General features: G+C 40.1%; 1 pseudogene; it reads left to right on the top strand.

Annotated features, from left to right (window-relative positions):
* The first annotated feature begins 942 nt into the window (after positions 1–942).
* Positions 943–17874, top strand: part of LOC127673252 (zinc finger protein 431-like) — a 39731-nt pseudogene continuing 22799 nt past the window's right edge.

Raw genomic sequence — 17874 nt, 5'->3', positions numbered from 1 at the left:
AGGGAGAACATTGTGTGTGTAATGAATTAATTCCTTAAAAATGAAGATGGATATGAATCTAATAGTTCTGATTTCATATATTACTACTTCTTATTTTGTTTAGTTTCTTACTTTATTCTGCTGTAGTTTTTTTTTATATTTCTTTAACTTGTATGTTAATGTTTTGATTGTTATGCGGCAAATGAAGGACCACTTTCCCATTTTTTTTTTCTATTTTTGATGCTTCCAATTCATTAACAGGCATCTTCTTTAGTTTAAGAGAGTTTCCATTCATGATTTCATTTGAAATATTAAATATTTTCTAGACCTTTATGTTGATTGATTCTTCTTCTTCTTCTTCTTCTTCTTCTTCTTCTTCTTCTTCTTCTTCTTCTTCTTCTTCTTCTTCTTCTTCTTCTTTTCTTCTTCTTTCTTGCTATTCACCTTCTCCTTCTTCTTTTCATCTGCTCCTGCTCCTTCTCCTTTTACTTCTCTGATATGTCCTGAGAAAACAAACTAAATAAAACATGGAAGAGATCTGCTGCAAAAGAGGCAGGGAAGAGAGTGAGAACCTGAGGTTGGTGATTTATTTTCCTGGCCAGTATTCATTATTATCCTATGCTGGTGTTTGGGCAGCTGCATTCGTGGTGATTATGGCTCTAGGTACTGGTTTCTCAGGGTGTCTTTTTGGGGTGGGAGTTTATTACTGGCTTTTGGTTTACTGTCTAGATTTTTAGAAAATGTTGGGTGACTGTTGCCCTTTTTTCTGACCTGTTTGGTTGGTACGTTGAAGAGGAAATGCTGACTAATGTTAAAAGCCTCGAGAGGAGGTGGGCAGTAAGAGATACTCTTAGCAATCCACAAGGATCCATAGTCAGGAGAGAGGTGAAGCTGCCATCATTTCTACATTTCAGAGCTACAGTCATCTGAAGGAGCCTCAGTTGTGGATGTGTCCTCATCAAAATGGCAATTGCTATGTCTGTGAGTGATAGTGTTGATGATTATGAGTGTGACAATATTCAGAAGCAAGTGGGCCTAGGATGGATGAGATGACTTCCTGAGCATGCCAAATAGACCGATCTGAAGAACAAGCCAAGAGAAAATGTTTGTCCGTGCCTTTGCCTACTGTTTGTAGCTTCTGTTCTATTCTAAGCTCCGAAAGTGGTGCACTGATATCTGCCAGAACCATTAACAGCAACGATTTATTATGAGATTTATTATTGTTTTTATGAGATGTTTTTTGCTTCAGGATTCTACCACAGCAAGATAGTTGCAAGTTAGAACACCACCACCACCAACAAAAAAAAGTGGTATCAATAGATGATTTTGCTGCTGGACAGAGTCTAGCTTCTGTTTTGAGGGATATGGAAATTATTAGAAATTGAGATGGCAAAAGTCATAGAAAGCTGTTCATGAAGTTTAATCAGTTGTTCTTATAGGATTGTGAGTTTGGAGTGTTGACAATATGCAAACAGAGGAAATCGAGATCATATTTGAGTGGAAAATAGACTCTGAATTTTTTAGAGAGAGGTCATTCGTGTGATATTTTTCCAAGAATCTTTTCTCCTTGGCTTACACCCTGAAATATTGAGTGGGGTAAAATTTGAAATGAATGTGCTGATTTCTATATTTTCATTCTAATGTGTGTGTTTGTTTATTTTCCCACTTATTTATTTATTATTTATTTATTTTATTTAAATTCGAATTGCTACCATCTCTTCACTCCACTTTACACGGTCCTTCATTCCTAAGTCCTTTTATCTCTCAAAAGAGCTCGGGGACCACAGGAGTATCTACTAACCTTGGCATTTCACATTTCTGGATGGTTAGGATTATCTCTCTTACTGAGGCCAGACAAGGCAACCAAGTTAGGTGAACAGTTTGGACAGGCATTCAAGAGCATAAGGGGCATCCCCTACACTTGATTTTAGTCAAAAGGCCGAGAAGCCATTAGATATATCTCCTGCTCCATTTGTTGGTGGAAACACATGAAGACTGAGTAGTTCACGAACTACATATATTGTGGGGACCTTAGTCCACTCTGTTTATGTTTCTTGGTTGGTGGCTCAGTCTCTGAGTGCCTCCTAGTATCTGGGTTAGTTGACATTGAGGTTCTACCTATGGACTTCCTATTCCTTTGGAGACCCTCAGTCCTTTCCCCCAAAAGACCCCCTGGACTCTATCAAATGTTAGGCTGTGGGTGTCTACATCTGATTCTGTCAGGTGCTGGATGGACACTCTCTGAGGACAAGTATGCTAAACTATTCTCTTTAAGTATAAGAAAGTATTTCCTCAGTAATGTCAGGGATTGTTGTTTAACCATGGGATAGGTCTCAATTTGGGCAGGCTATTGTTAGGACATTCCTTCATTCTGTGCTCCATCTTTTTGCCTGCATTTCTTGTAGACAGGACAAGTTTTGTGTGGAAAGGTTTTTGGTTTGGTTGGTATAATTAACTGCATTGGGGGCACAGCCTGGCTGCAGAATCTGGCCCTCTTCAGTGTCCATAACACACTGCTATGCATCTAAGCTACAATCAACCCCATAGACTCCCTGTAGCCCTCCCTTTCGTGGTCTGTAGCACATTCTAAAGATGCCTAAACTCTTAGACCCGTAACAGCTGCAGACTTCAATTAATTTTCCTCACCCTATGGCCCTTCTTTTCTCCTCACCACAACTTTTTGTTACTTCCCCATCCCCTTTTTAACTACATGCCTTTCCAGTTCTTTCTCTTTCATCTGTCTCCTATGACTATTTTATTTCTATTTCTGAGTGAGATTCAACCATGCTCATTTTAGACTTCCTTCTTTTTAAAGATTTATTTATTATATATATGAACACTCTTAGCTGTCTTCAGACACACCAGAAGAGGGTGTCAGATCTCATTACTTGTGGTTGTTAGCCATCATGTGCTTGCTGGTATTTGACCTAAAGTCTTTCCAAAGAGCAGTCAGTGCTCTTAGCTGCTGAGTCATCTATCCAGCCCCTTAGCCTTCCTTCTTGTTTAGTTTCTTCAGGGCAAATAAATACAGCAGGGATAGCCAGTACATTATGGCTATTATTCATTTGTATGTGAGTACATATATGCATGTCTTTTGGGGTCTGGGATACCTCACTTAGAATGATGGTATCTAGATGTATCGATGTGCCTGCAAAATTCATGTTGTCATTGTTTTTACAGGCTAAATATAATTCCATTTTGTAAATGATCCATATATTCTGTATCCATATTTTGGTTGAGGTACATCTTAATTTTTTTTCTTAGTTTCAAGCTGTTATAAATGAAACAGATATGAACTTAGTGGAGCACATACCCTTGTGGATAGATGGCTAAGAACATATCCTAAATGTAACACTTCCTCCAGCTAAGTCTTAAATTCATAAAAGGAGTAGGCAATGTGTTTCCTAGTTGCAAGAAGGAACTTTTAATAAAACCTGCTGCAAATGTGGTTTAAGTGACGCAAAGTCCATCAACTTAGAAGTCAAACTTGAGAGGATCATTCATATGGTATGTCTTCTGAAAACTGAGAGATAATAAATTTCAAGATTATGGATTATTCCTGGATGGTTTCAGTTTGGCACTATTACACCATTCTTTTGTACAGTCAGCACCCCAGGGAAGTTCATTGCAGTGAAATTATGAGGATGATGCTTGAGTTGCATTTTGTGAACACAACTTGTTGGGATAACTAAGGTATTGGTAAATCTGCCATTGAAAGATGTATACAGGGAAAGGAAGTAGCCAAAATGTTAAAAGATGTGACTTTCAAGATTTTGCCTTGAGTGTCCAAGGAGACTTTAGACATTTGATCAGTGTAGGAGCTCCTGCAGACTGCTAGGATCACTGAAGAAAGACTGAATGAATTTACATCACACAATGAACCTTTGCCTATAGTGATCAGGCTATGTAGTTGATGGAAACAAAAAGCTGCCAGATAGGATGATGTCTTTGGCTGCTTGTCTGTCCTGTCTGTCTTTCTTTGTGAAGCTTGTGGAAGAACTTCTGGTAGGAGCCATTCCAGATACTTTCCAGGAAAGTGTTTGTAGAATGAAAATTTTATTTTTTCTCTCTTTTTTTGCTTTTCCAATAATTTATATATTCAATATCACCCTTATCACTATCCCTATTGTATGTCCCTTGCTATGGCAGAGTCTCTCCCCCAGTCTCCTCTGTTTTACTTTGAAAGGTTGAGGGGCCCCCAGGTATCCCGAAAATTGGTGCATCAATTCTCTTGTGAGTTATGTGCATCCTCTGACACTGAGGCCAGGCATGTGATAATCTATTTTACAAGTCTAGTTGTTTTATATTTTTATATTAGTTTTTTTTGCTTTTCTTTCCCCAAACAAATTTCGCTGTGTAGCTTTGTCTGTCCTTAAAGTGGTAGAGAAACCACAAAAGACACATATCTTGTATTTGTAATATAAGCATATTTTTGTGTGGGTTTTCTTTTTTTGTTGTTGTTTTGTTTTGTTTTTGGATTTTGTTTTTTTCGGGACAGGGTTTCTTTGTATAGCCCTGGCTGTCCTGGAACTCACATTGTAGACCAGGCTGGCCTCGAACTCAGAAATCCGCCTGCCTCTGCCTCCCAGAGTGCTGGGATTACAGGTGTGCACCACCACCGCCCGGCTCCATGGTTTTTCATCCATATCTTTAGTATTGAACTTTGACCAAATGTTATAGAATAAACTTCATATTTCTGGCAAATGAATACAGATGTGCTGTGAATTTATAATTCTTTGTAGGAACTTTCATAAAGAACTTTGAGTTCAGTATCATTTTTCCCATGGTTTTTTTTTTGTAGGGATTGAGGGTCTTAAAATATACATTTAATCTCCTAGAACACATTACAAAGGCCATGCTGGTATCTAGGTAACTGGCATACACCTGCCTGTGCCTCTGTGATTAAAGACATGAGAAAATACACCCAGCTTGCCCATCATGTTTGTAGTTAGTAATTGTCCATACAATTTTTTCAGATGTGTGCTCGGTATTGTGGATCTGTTTCCTCTGAATCTCCCTCTCAATTTGGATTTCTCTGGCAGAGCTGTATCCTATTCAACATGTTCAAAAGTAACAGAGGTGTATCTTATAATTAAAGCTCTTTCTAAAATGACACAGTAATTATAAATTCTGAGTCAGAAAATAAGCAGAGCAAGCATGAGAATTCTGTGAATATATATTTGAAAAAGCATATATTTATTTTCCGGTGATGTTAGTATCATGCTTCGTGTTGTACACTTGTATGGGATATTTAGGATGCAGTGACTTTTGATGATGTGCATGTGAAATTCACTGAGGAAGAGTGGAATTTGCTGGATCCTTCTCAGAAGAGTCTCTACAAAAATGTGATGTTTGAAACCTACCTGAACCTCAAAGCTATAGGTAAGACTGTTATTATTTTTTTTCAGAAGGAAACAAATGTTTCTTGGTTATTGATGATCTTCTATTATTTTAATTGTATGAAAATAGAGCTGAATAATTCAGTTTCACTGAATTATCACTGTAACTTTCACAGTACAGTTAAAATTCACAGTATCTTTAATTTTGTTTATGTTCCAATAGTATATCATTCATTTTCTTGTACTGTGTTTTAGGCTATAATTGGGAAGACCATCATCTTGAAGAACATTGTCAAAGTAGTAGAAAACATGAAAGGTAATTTTCATGTGCAAACTTATACAAAATTTTCTCTGAAGAAAATTTAATATCTTATGGAATCTCCAGTTAAAAGCAAGACTATAAAATAACAGTCCTTTAGGTGTAGCTATGATTATAATATTCTTACAAAACAATGTACCTCAAGTTCCAGTATCTGGTTTGTGTATCCATTTGATAAATAGCTCCATTAGAGCTATGCCGTGGACCTGACATTCTGTATAGCCTCAAAGTATTTAGAAATTGCATAATGAATTATGATAAATCTATATCCAAAACATTCTAATAATCAGTTAGTCTATAGAAAGTTTGGTGATACTCATATTCTTGTAGTAATATGGTTAAGTTTGGTGAGAGACCATTTTATGAGTATCAAGAATGTTGTTGTTCAAACAGTGTGAATGCAATTGTAAAACTTTCATTTATCATTCTTTTATTAGGTATATCGTGTGTCACAATGGATAAAAATGATGTGAGCATAGGGATATTGAAAGAAGAAACATAAATTTTTTTGTTCTAAAACAAGAAGATACATAGTATTCTGACTTTGATAGAAATTAGGAATGTGAAAGATATTTCCAATTAGTTGGTTTTCTAGTTTTACAGGGAACATCCCATAACTCATAGTATAGAAAATATGGGTATTAAGAATTTGCAAATTCTTCTGTGTGTCCTTGTTAACAGTCAAAAGTGTTGTAATTCACACGAGAGGAGAAAATATGAATACAATAACTGTTATAAAGATCAGAGTTGTTCTTTCTTAAGATAGCTAAAATGCATCATATAAAAAGATGGTGTTATAAATATGAGCCATGTAATAACTATCACAGGGGTCTTGAACTACTCATGATGAGGGAGAACACCATGAACATATAAATTACTAAAACCTTAAGATCTGCTGCTTCTTTACCGTTAGACAATTTGTAAACTTAATTCATTTAGATTATATGATTGATCAGAGTAATGAATGTGGTAAAGATTTCACATATGCTAATTATCATTGCAGGCATGTAAGAAGATATACTGGAGTGAAACTCTGTGAGTGTAATATATGTGGTAAAGCCTTTAAAAGATCAAGTCATCACCAATATCATAAAACAGCACATACTGGAGAGAAACCTTATGAATGTAATCAATGTGGTAAAGCCTTTGCACAGTGCAGTCATCTCCAATATCATAAAAGAACACATACTGGAGAGAAACCTTATGAATGTAATCAGTGTGGTAAAGCCTTTGCACAGCACAGTGATTTCCAAAGACATAAAAGAACACATACTGGAGAGAAACCTTATGAGTGCCATCAATGTGGTAAAGCCTTTTCACAGCGCAGTCATCTCCAATATCATAAAAGAACACATACTGGAGAGAAACCTTATGAATGTAATCAATGTGGTAAAACCTTTGCATGTCACAGTAATCTACAAACACATAAAAGAACACATACTGGAGAGAAACCTTATGAATGTAATCACTGTGGTAAAGTCTTTGCACTGCGCAGTACTCTCCAATATCATAAAAGAACACATACTGGAGAGAAACCATATGAATGTAAACAATGTGGTAAAACCTTTTCACAGCGCAGTCATCTCCAATATCATAAAAGAACCCATACTGGAGAGAAACCTTATGAATGTAAACAATGTGGTAAAGCCTTTGCACAGCATAGTAATCTCCAATATCATAAAAGAACACATACTGGAGAGAAACCTTATGAATGTAATCAATGTGGTAAAGCCTTTGCACAGCACAGTAATCTCCAGTATCATAAAAGAACACATACTGGAGAGAAACCTTATGAATGTAATCAATGTGGTAAAGCCTTTGCACAGCGCAGTCATCTCCAATATCATGAAAGAACACATACTGGAGAGAAACCTTATGAATGTAATCAATGTGGTAAAGCCTTTACAAGACCCAGTTATCTCCAGTATCATAAAAGAACACACACCGGACAGAAAACGTATTAATGTGATCAATGTGGTAAAGTGTTTTCACCAGGGATAAGTCTCCAAATTCTGTGTGCTGTAGAGAAAGATAATGAATATGATCATGAGTTAAGTGGGAGTTAGGAGGGTATCAGAGTAGGATATGATAGACATGGGTGCTAGGGATTATTTCCACTCTGGAGTTGTTTTTTTTTGATGCTTTTGCAAAGAAATTTGCTGCCCTTGTCTGAAGACTTTCTTTTAGGTTAAAGTAAAGCTGTTTACATTAATTTTATTGATAAAGTAAGTCATGAAAACACTGCATAGAATTTGACCTGAACGTTTTTAACAAGCATAGAAACTAAGAAAGGAAAAATAAAAAAAAGAAAGGTTCAAAATACAAGGCATCATCAAGAAGTTGAATGACGTTTTATCTTGTGATCAAGGATATTCAATGGCAATAAAGGAATGGTTACATTAGGACAAGATTACATTCAGCTAAACATATGGGTTTGCAGTTGTATGAAAGAGAACTGTATCATGTTAGGAATTATTATTACCTGGATACTGTTTTGATGTAGACATATGAAGATACAATTATGTGTCAAATTGCCAAGAGATAGATTTGGATTCTGGGTTCTGAATTTAAAATATAAGCAGAAAGGATTAGTTCCAGGCATGGTGTTACATGCTTTTTAACCCACCATTCACGAGACAGAGTCATGCAGATCTTTGAGATCAAGGTAGATCTCTAAGCAAGTTCCAGGAAAGCCAAGATTAGGCAGTGATATATTTGAAATATTGAAAGCTGCTGATAAGGGAATAGAAGGAGCCACGTCCCAGCCCCAGTAGGCAGCAGAACTCCGAGAATTTTATCCTGAAGTGGTGTTGAATATTGTCAGAGAATTTTACATTACCTCATGAGATGATCAATTCTTGGTTTTTCTTACACTTTAATCCCATTTTGTTGAACCTCACTGTTTCTAGAATGAAGCCTTCCTCACTGTTAATGGTGGACGATCTTTTGATGTGTTTTATATTTTATTTTATTTGTTTAATCTTTTAAGTATTTTTGAAACTGTGGTTTTAGGGATAATTGCTCTGTAATTCTCTTTAATTGCTCAGTCTTTCCTGACTGGATATATAAGTAATCAGGGGTTCAGAAAATAAATTGGCTAATATTTATTTTGTTTCTATATTGTTGAATACACTGAATACTTGTAAAATCCTCTTTGAAAGTCTGGTAGGACTCTACCATAAAACTCATAGACGTGGGCTCATATTTGGGACACATTTTTATTGAATTCTGTTTTCCTTCATGTTTATGTCAGTTTAAGTTGTTTTTCTCTAGTCTATTATTGGGATGTGGAATCTATTCAGGAAGTTAGCTGTTTCTTTTAGAATTTCCAAGTTGGTGGAATGCACCCTTTTTAAACTATGTCTTTACGACTCTCTGGATTTCTTCATTACCTGTTTTCATTTTAGATTTCATTAATTTGTATATTCTTTATCGTTTAATAGTGGTTTGTTTATCTTGTCTAATAAAAGGATCAAAAAACCAACCCCATGTCTCATTAATTATTTGAATTGTTCTCTTTCTATTTTATCAATTTCATCCCCCAACTTGAAATTTTCTTGATGTCTCCTCCTCGTTTTCTTTGCTCCCTCACTTCTTTTTGTTGTAGCCTTTAAAACATGCTGTTAAATTGCCAGCATGGGAGTTCTCCAATTTTTTCACGTAGGCATTTTGTGCTGTGAACTTTCTTTTAGCTCCACTTTCATTTTCTTTGTGTTCCATGAGATTGTGCATGCTGCATATTCATTTCCCATGAACTCTAGAAAGTCTCTGATTTCTTCCTTTATGTCTGTGTAGACCCATTTTCTCTCACACAATTAGTTAGTAGTCAGTTAGCTGTCTTCTGTCATCAGTTACAACACTGATACTTCAACAGGATTTTGGCCCAGATCACATCTTTTGTCTAATTAGGGAGTGTGGTTTCTCCTGGGTCTGGTTCAAACAAGGACATAAGGATCCCAATTTCTAGGGATCACCCACTGGGCTGTCTTGTTGCTCTCTGGGATGGAGTTTATTCCTTGCTCATCAGAAGGTTTCTCTCCTTATAAATGGTCCCATGGATATTAGAGGCAACAATGACACACCAGTCATCTGCGTCTTGACCCTGGGGAAAAGATAATCTTACCACAGTGAAGAGGGCATGCCTAAGTCTATGAACCCACAGGAAGCAGACACATCAGAATGGGAAGAGGCCATTTGAAGAACAAGAATTTGTTTTGCCACACCCGGAAATGGTTGTGATGTCACAGGAATTGACTGGCCCTAACCGGAAGTGAGTGTATGTCACAGGCAGTGACTCGCTTAAAGAGGAAGTGCCAGTTCAATAGCCAGAAGTGACCGTCACTGTCACAGGAAGTGGCCGTGTCTTGACAGGAAGTGACTGTAGCATAAAAGTAAGTAGCCATATGTCATAGGAAGTGACTTTAATGACTTAAATGTCCGTTCTTAGCTGTAATGAATTTTTCAGAGCTGACAGTTCAGCTTTATTGGCTGACATTCCTGCCAGTTGTGGATCTTCCCATGTGATCTCGGTATTGGACACCACCGATGTCACAGCATACTCCTGTCCGTCCTGTATGATGCTGTTGCCATGGGTGAACCCTGTTACCCTTGCATCTATCTGAGAAGTCATACAGAAGCCCAACGAGTGAGGTCAGGGTCCAGCAGCAGGGCAACTGAGAAGTTAACCTGAGGGCATTCAAGAAGAGAGGCTGGCAATGACTCATTCTGGCATCATCTTTAATCATGAGGACGATTGTTTATCTATAATCGATCAATAACCTGAAATGAAAACAAATCAATCAGGAACCGATGGTCCATTGATCATTTTTCAGTCATGGACCTATCAATCGTCCCACATGAGCCTCATTGTCCAGAAGCCTATCAGTCACTTGATTGTTGATCAATAACAGACTTCCAGTCACCGACCAGAGAGTCATGAGCTGCCAATCAGTCAATAAATGATCAATAAATAGTAACCAATTGATTGGTACATTAATCAATGACAAATATTCAACAAAAGTTGATTGATCCATAATTAATCGACAATCAATATAATTAAACAAACGACAATTATTCAATTACATTGGTCTTTGCTGCAAAAAAAACTGACTCGGTTATTTATTGATTGGTTGTGAACTACAGGTTCCTGACTGATTATAAGTTGATTGATTGATTGATTGATTGGTGACACATTGGCCATTGGCTAATGCCAGGACTCCTGGTCTGAGTATGCATTCCCCAGGTCTACAAAGTTCACCTGCAGTTGGCACATAAAGGCTATTTTAAGCACAGGATTAAATAGTCTGAATTTTTCAAGGCTTCTAAGAGGTCCTCCATTTTTGTTTTGTTTCTCTTTCCACTGTGAAGTGAAGTCATTTATAAACTCATGAAGAGGTTTATCTGTAGGTTTTAGTAAGACAGAATGTTGAACTTTATCAAAAAAAGCTGGTGGTGTTCCATTTTACTTTTAGGGTAACCCTTGTCTTGTGGTGCGGCCACTTTTGATTCTCAGGGCCCCCTCATCTCCTTTTTAGGCATCACTCATGGTCTTCTGATTTGGCCTTCACTGACAACAGGATCTTTCCCAAGTCTCCAGTCTGTTGCTTCTGTCCTCCCATCTGCGTCTCCTCTGCAGTCTGTCCTCCATTAAACACACTCTTTGCCACTGTCCTTAAATCTCTTAGACAACTCTTTCCTAACTACTCCACCCTCTGGGGCTTTGTCTTCATAGCTGGTGTTCCCTGACTGACAAAAGCTTGAGCCACTGCTGCCTTTGCTTCTGGTGATTCAGGGTCCATGGGTGTGTATTGTCAAAAATGTCTCCATAACACAATCTAAAAAGCTGTACGGGTTTTATTTTCTCTCTGCCTAATATTATTCACTCTGGCCAAAATTGTGAGCCATCTTGTGGACACCTTGAGACCTGCCAGCAGAGATGGACGGTGGACAAAAGGCCTCCTCTTACCTTCAGTGGTGTTACAAGCACAGTCTGGGTGACTTAGGGTAAAGCAAGCATATTGGGGGACTCTCTGGGGGGGGGCAGGAACCAGCACCATGGACTCTTCTGTGGTAAAGGGAACCTGGAAAATATGGTAAATGTACAATGTCTCATATTGATATGTCCATCAAGTCAAAGTCACTTCATCAAGTCACCTCATCAAAATCACTAGGAGAGATTACCCCTTAAATTCATATTTTCAAAGACCTCTTTTTCTGAGAAACACAAATGCAGCACAAAAACACAAATTAACCTTCCCTGTCTATCACACATACAGGAAACAACCAGAAAGTGGCACTCACGAGAAAGACCACAGGGTCCTCAATGGAGGAGCTAGAGAAAGGACACAAGGACCTGAAGGGGTTTGCAGCCCCATAGGAGAAACAACATTATGAACCAAGCAGTAACCCCAGAGCTCCCAGGGACTAAACCACCAACCGAAGAGTTCACATGGAGGGACCCATGGCTCCAGCCATATGGGTAGCAGAGGACGGCCTGGTCGGACATCCATGAGAGGAGAGGCCCTTGGACCCATGAAGGCTATTGCCCCAGGGTAGGGGAATAGCAGGTCAGGGAAGCAGGAGTGGGTGGGTTAGTGATCATGGGAAGGTGGGATGGGATAGAGGGTTTTCAGAGGGAAAATGGGGAAAGGGGAGAACATTTGAAATGTAAATAAAATATAAATATAAACATATGTATATATAATATAAAAATATATAAATAAATATAAAAAAAAACACTTGGAAGGCAGAGGCAGGTAGATTTCTGAGTTCGAGGTCAGCCTGATCTACAGAGTGAGTTCCAGGAGAGCCAGGGCTACACAGAGAAACCCTGTCTCAAAAAAACAAAAACAAAAAAATAAATGTAAATAAGAAAATATCTAATTAAAAATTCTTTAAAAAAACACAACATTACCTCTCATTGTGAACACCTTGAATGGATAAAGGTCAATTCACAAGTATCTTAATCACTGCTGTAGCTTTGATAAAATACTCTGTCAGGAGAACAGGTTTATTCCAGCTCACGGTTCACAGTAAAGTCCCTCATGGTGGGCAATGCCACTCTGAAGTGTGAAGCAGCTGCTCACTCACATCAGGTATGTAAATAATCAGGACGCCAAGAGCAATGAACGCCTGCTGCTGCTCAGCCCCTTTCCACACACTGCCCGGGATCCTAGCCAGGGAATGGTGCCGCCCACAGTGGGTGGGGCTTCCCACACCAGTTAAGATGACCAAGGCCATCCCTTACAGCCACGCCCCGAGGAACCTCCCCCTTGTTAGGATTCTGTCTAAGCTCCACCCACAGTTACCTGGCAACATCCAGATAGGCCCCTCCCCACCGTTACCTGGCAACAGCCAGGTAGGTCTGGTGCACTATAAAAGGGGCTGCCTGCCCCTCCCCCTCTCTTATTCTCTCACTCTCAGCTTCTCTCTTGCCACTTCTTGGGCTCCCCTCCCTTCTTCTCCCCTCCCCTTCTCTCCACATGGTCATGGCCGCCTCTGCTTCTCTACTCTCTCCCTCTCTCTGCCTTTCTCTGCCTCTACTTCCCTCTTGACTCCCCTCTCCATGCCCTGAATAAACTCTATTCTGTACTATACCGTCTTGTGTCTGGTAACCTCAGCAGGAAGGGATGCCTTGGCATGGGCTGACAGAAGATCCCCTAATTACAAGTCTTAGCAGGCTTCAGGGTTCCAAGACTACAAACAGAGTTCTGGGTGAGTTTTTTCACTTCTTCTTCTAACTGAAAGCCCTTTGAAGCCATGCCCAGCATCCTAGGTTCCTGGGACGGTCAGAAGCAGGATTCTGGTCACGGCAGACTACACCATCACAGGTCGCAAGTTCCAGCATTTTCTCCCTGAGCAAGCTTCCTGAGGGTTGGTCAGGCTCCTCTATACCTTTGTCTTAAATGTTGTCCACATCTCTTGGGGACACTTATTGCTTCCTCTGACACTCAGTCTGTAAGACTTCTGGGCCCTTCATGACACAATTCAATCTGCTGCTGTGTCTCAGGTTGTCCAAGCTCTCAAATACATAGTAAAAGGGGTGTAGATCCCAATCAACAATCCAGCCATCATCAAAGCTGTGGTTTGGCTTTTCATAGAAAGAAAGATGCTGAGATGTGGAAGATCCTGAAATCATGGCTGGCAAGTCACGTCCATTTGGCAGTGCATGCTCTTCAGAATCTGCTGTATTTTTGACAAAACTAAGACAGTACTCCCTCAGAACCTTCAGATTATCCATGGAATGCTGAGAGTAAGTCCTTGACCTTCTCATATAAAGAAGTCTCCAGTTAGTTAATTACACCCTCCCAAGCATTGCACTGTGGTAAATTGGAAGTTAAATCCACAATACTAACATTTATTTGCATTGCCTAAGGAGGCAAGATTCTGCCCAGTCTGGTGGTGTAAAACTTTAATTTCAGCACCTATAGGAATGAATCAGATTGGTGATAGAAGCAGAGGCAGGTGGATCTCTGATCTCAAGGCCGGCCTGGTAGTCAGACCTACTTTCAGGACAGCCAGGGCTATAAAGGATAACCTAGGCTCAAAGAAGAAAACATGCAAACACAAAAGGAGTGAAGCTTCTCAACATAAGATGCTATCACTCTGGATGCTGTAATGGTATTTGATTTAAAAATGAGCCAATACATTCTTTACCCACAATAACTGCAGGAAAAACAGCCAGTCTTCTCAGTGAAGTCCTTGGCAGAGGCAGCAATCTAGTTCTTTGGTAGGGTCAAGCCAGGCTATCAAGAATCTGGTCACTGCCTCAGACTCTCTAGAGCAGTCTGGGCCACTTTGGGCCCAGACTTTTTGGCCACTCTTGCTTCATATGACACTTACCAGGTCTCCACAGGGTCTCCTTCAGAGGTTCTCTCATTTTTGACTCTGAGGCAATCTCTTCCAACTAGCTTTCTTGGCATCTCTGCTGAGTTTTCTCTCTGCCATATGCAGGGGACCCACATTTCACACATGTCACACTACCCATGGGACACCAGCTCTGCAGTTCCACAATCAAGGTGCCTCAAACTACCCAGAAGAACAGACTCTCAACACTTAATTAATTAATTTGCCAATTAGATTTAAGTATATGTTTAAAAAGTTCAAGATGTCAATAAGGTAATAACAAAGACATCAATTATAGTAAAAGTTCTAAACCCAATTAGAAGTAACCTTTAGATATATTTACCCCTGTTTGCATCTTGGCTCACTGTATCTCTTTCCTCTCCCACTCATGGCTCCTGCATGCATCTCCCTGTGCCTCTCTCCCTAGCTCCTCCTCCTCACTCCCTTCTAATCACTAGCCTCTCACCACCTCAATGTGAATGGATAGGAAAAATCTTTCAACATGACACCATTGTCTAGAGTTAAACATTATATGTAACTGATTAGACCAGCAATGGGTAAAGTGTTCATGGGCCAGGGAGTCTATTTGGGGTGCCTTCTTTCAAGAGAAAAACATCACATAAAATGATCTCTCACTCACTCTCTCTTTCCTGATAGGGCGATATATTAGATTGAATTACAGGATGCAGTCTGTTTTATTCCACAAGAGGTGGATAGGATGCAAGGTCCAAGCATCCAGAAGATCTCAGTCCCTGAAACTTGATATCTCACCTGATCTTCAGTAGAAAATGGAATCACAGCCAAGCAAGCTCTAATGCCAGCTAAGCAATGAGTCTTTCTAGCTAGGAGAGAGCAAGCAGGCGATGTGAAACCTTGCTTCCTCTGTGTTCTTATGTAGGCCTCAAGATGAAGGTGTGGCCCAAATTAAAGTTGTGTGTTCCAGATTCAATCTCTGCATTAAAGGTGAGTATCTTCGGCTGGGAGTGGTGACTCATGCTTTTTATCCAACCTCTATTGGAGTGAATCATGCAGGTGGATCTCCGTGAGTAGCCAGGTCTACACAGTGTGTTCCTATACAACCAGTGGTATTACAGACAAACCATGGCTCATAGAAACAATAACAATCACAATGACACAGTTATGTCGCTACCTTGCTCCATATCCAGATTAAAGCCCTGTGCCTTTCAAGCTAAAAAAGATCTGCCTTTAACTGGAGTGTTCCTACTTCAAAGACCCTGATTACCTTCTAAAAATTAAACAACAAATCCATTGAAGGTGTGTTCTTATGCTTTGGATTTTGCATAATTCAAGATGTAATCAAGTTGACAACACAGAATACAGTCTACAGAGTGTATCTATCTGTGTAACCATGGCTGTTCGGAAAATTGCTTTGTAGACCAAAGTGACCACCAATCAAAGATCTTCCTGCCTCTGCCTCCCTGGTTCTGAGATTAAAGGAACATGTCAACATGATGTGCTTGTAAATCCTATTAAGACTACTTTCTTTTGCTGGCATCAAGAGCAGTTGCTAATCCTGTATTCCCAGCAGAGAGATGGTTAGGGGGTACAGCTAAGTGCAGAGATGAAGCTTCAGGACACAGACTCTCCTCTCCACACCCCACTACCCAGCCCCTCTGTGTGTCTCATGTTTTATGTCTTGCCTTTGAAATGAATAAACATAACTTTTACATCCTGTAGTCTCTGTCTGCGCAGAAGGCAGGCAGGGATTTCCTGGGATAGCTGGGCTGCAGGCTTCCCTGAACTACAGTGGGTATGTGGATGTCTGCTTTCTGTGTTCAGGGGGAACTCTCCCTGCAAGGGTGAGTGACCCCAAGTACATGGAAAAATAAACCTCATGCTCTTGGATCAATCTTTCATCAAGCTGTGTGCTGAGGGGTTGTGCACCTGAGCTCAATCTCTGGCGGGGGTCTGTTTAGTTACAACAATCCTTGCACCCTGTTGTTTCTAAATGCTGAAAATTCGTCCACTTTCTTTCCATTGTTGAATACATGGTAAAGCTGCCTTTGACAAAGGCACCCTTTAGGCTCTGCACTTGTACAGAATCAGCTGCCTCACGGCCTCACGGCCCACCTCTGGAGGTCTACAAAACTGCTCTCTGCCAGAATCTCAACTGGAGCTGCATTTCTTTCATTGTGAAGAGGCTTTTCCACGACAGCTCTGTACAGGACACCAAAGCTCTGCTCTCTGAGCTGACTTTCTCGAGCTTGGCTTTGTTTCTGCAGTCACTCCATGGCTATCTTCCTGGTGAACACTTGTCCAGTGTGTAACATGCCAGAAGATGCTAACTAACTGATGGATTCTCACTCACCCATGCAGGGTTTGGGGCCAGCTTTGTGATCCTACTTAAGTCCATAATTAATCTGCCTACTCCTTTGTCTGTAGTGTCAGGGAAATGTTAGTGATCTCCAAAACACAGACAGGAGCTGATTGATGCACCTCAGAGCAGGGTATTTATTTCAGGTAGCTTGCAGTCATCCCTGCCTCACCCCACCTTCCCTCAGGACAGTTTGTGTGTGTGTGTGTGTGTGTGTGTGTGTGTGTGTGTGTGTGTTGGAAGGGAAACCATGTATGTTTCTCAGGGCAAAGTTTTGTAGAAAGCTGTAAGCAGCGAGTCCAGGTATAAGTATCTAATTGGAAAGTTTCTGTGGCCTTTATCAAGTTGCCTGGTACTGGGAGTCATATCATAAACTTAATTTCTGATTTCCTCTGCGTTGTTGGGGAGGTTAGGCAAGGGGTTGGCTTGTAACCTGGGGGTGTGGGTTTGTTGGGAGAATGACCTGAAGTTGCAGGTCTTGTCGAAAGTGTAACCTGGAAATGGTGGACTTGTTGGGGATTAGCCTCGAGACAGGGTTTTGTTCGGGGGTGGGGACAATGTGGAAACTAATGCTAGGTACCAGCCTGTTACTTTACCTGTGTTTAAGCACAGGTCAGGTTCTCTAAATTGGATCTGAACGTAAATGATTTGGCATCTCATGGCCACACTGATGGTAGTTAGAAAAAGAGCCTGGCCAATGAATAAGTCTGGCCAGAAACATCAATGTTTCTTGGCTCCAAGCTCCAACCCTGTTACTGCTTCCAGTAGAGGGCATGCAAGAGCTAGCACTGTGCACTGTCACAGTTACCCCTGGTCCTCTTTATCCATGAGTATTTGAGACTTGCTGCCTATGCAATTTCCACTAGGTTGTCGACAACCTCTGAGTTGAAATCTGTTAGCAATTTCAAACCTTATGATTTTGTTTCTAGGTGCTTTCGTTTTACTGACAGGATCAGACACTGCTAGGCAGGCCACAGTGGTATTTTGTGTGAACCCATGTGGCTATACACCAACCAAAATGTTCTGCATTCAAGTGTGAGTGCAGGAGATGTGATACT

Source organism: Apodemus sylvaticus, chromosome 22 (assembly GCF_947179515.1).
Source record: "Apodemus sylvaticus chromosome 22, mApoSyl1.1, whole genome shotgun sequence".
In the NCBI taxonomy this organism is placed as follows: Eukaryota; Metazoa; Chordata; class Mammalia; order Rodentia; family Muridae; genus Apodemus; species Apodemus sylvaticus.
Note: the sequence above shows the minus strand (reverse complement) of the source record. Positions and strands in the feature narration are given on the sequence as shown.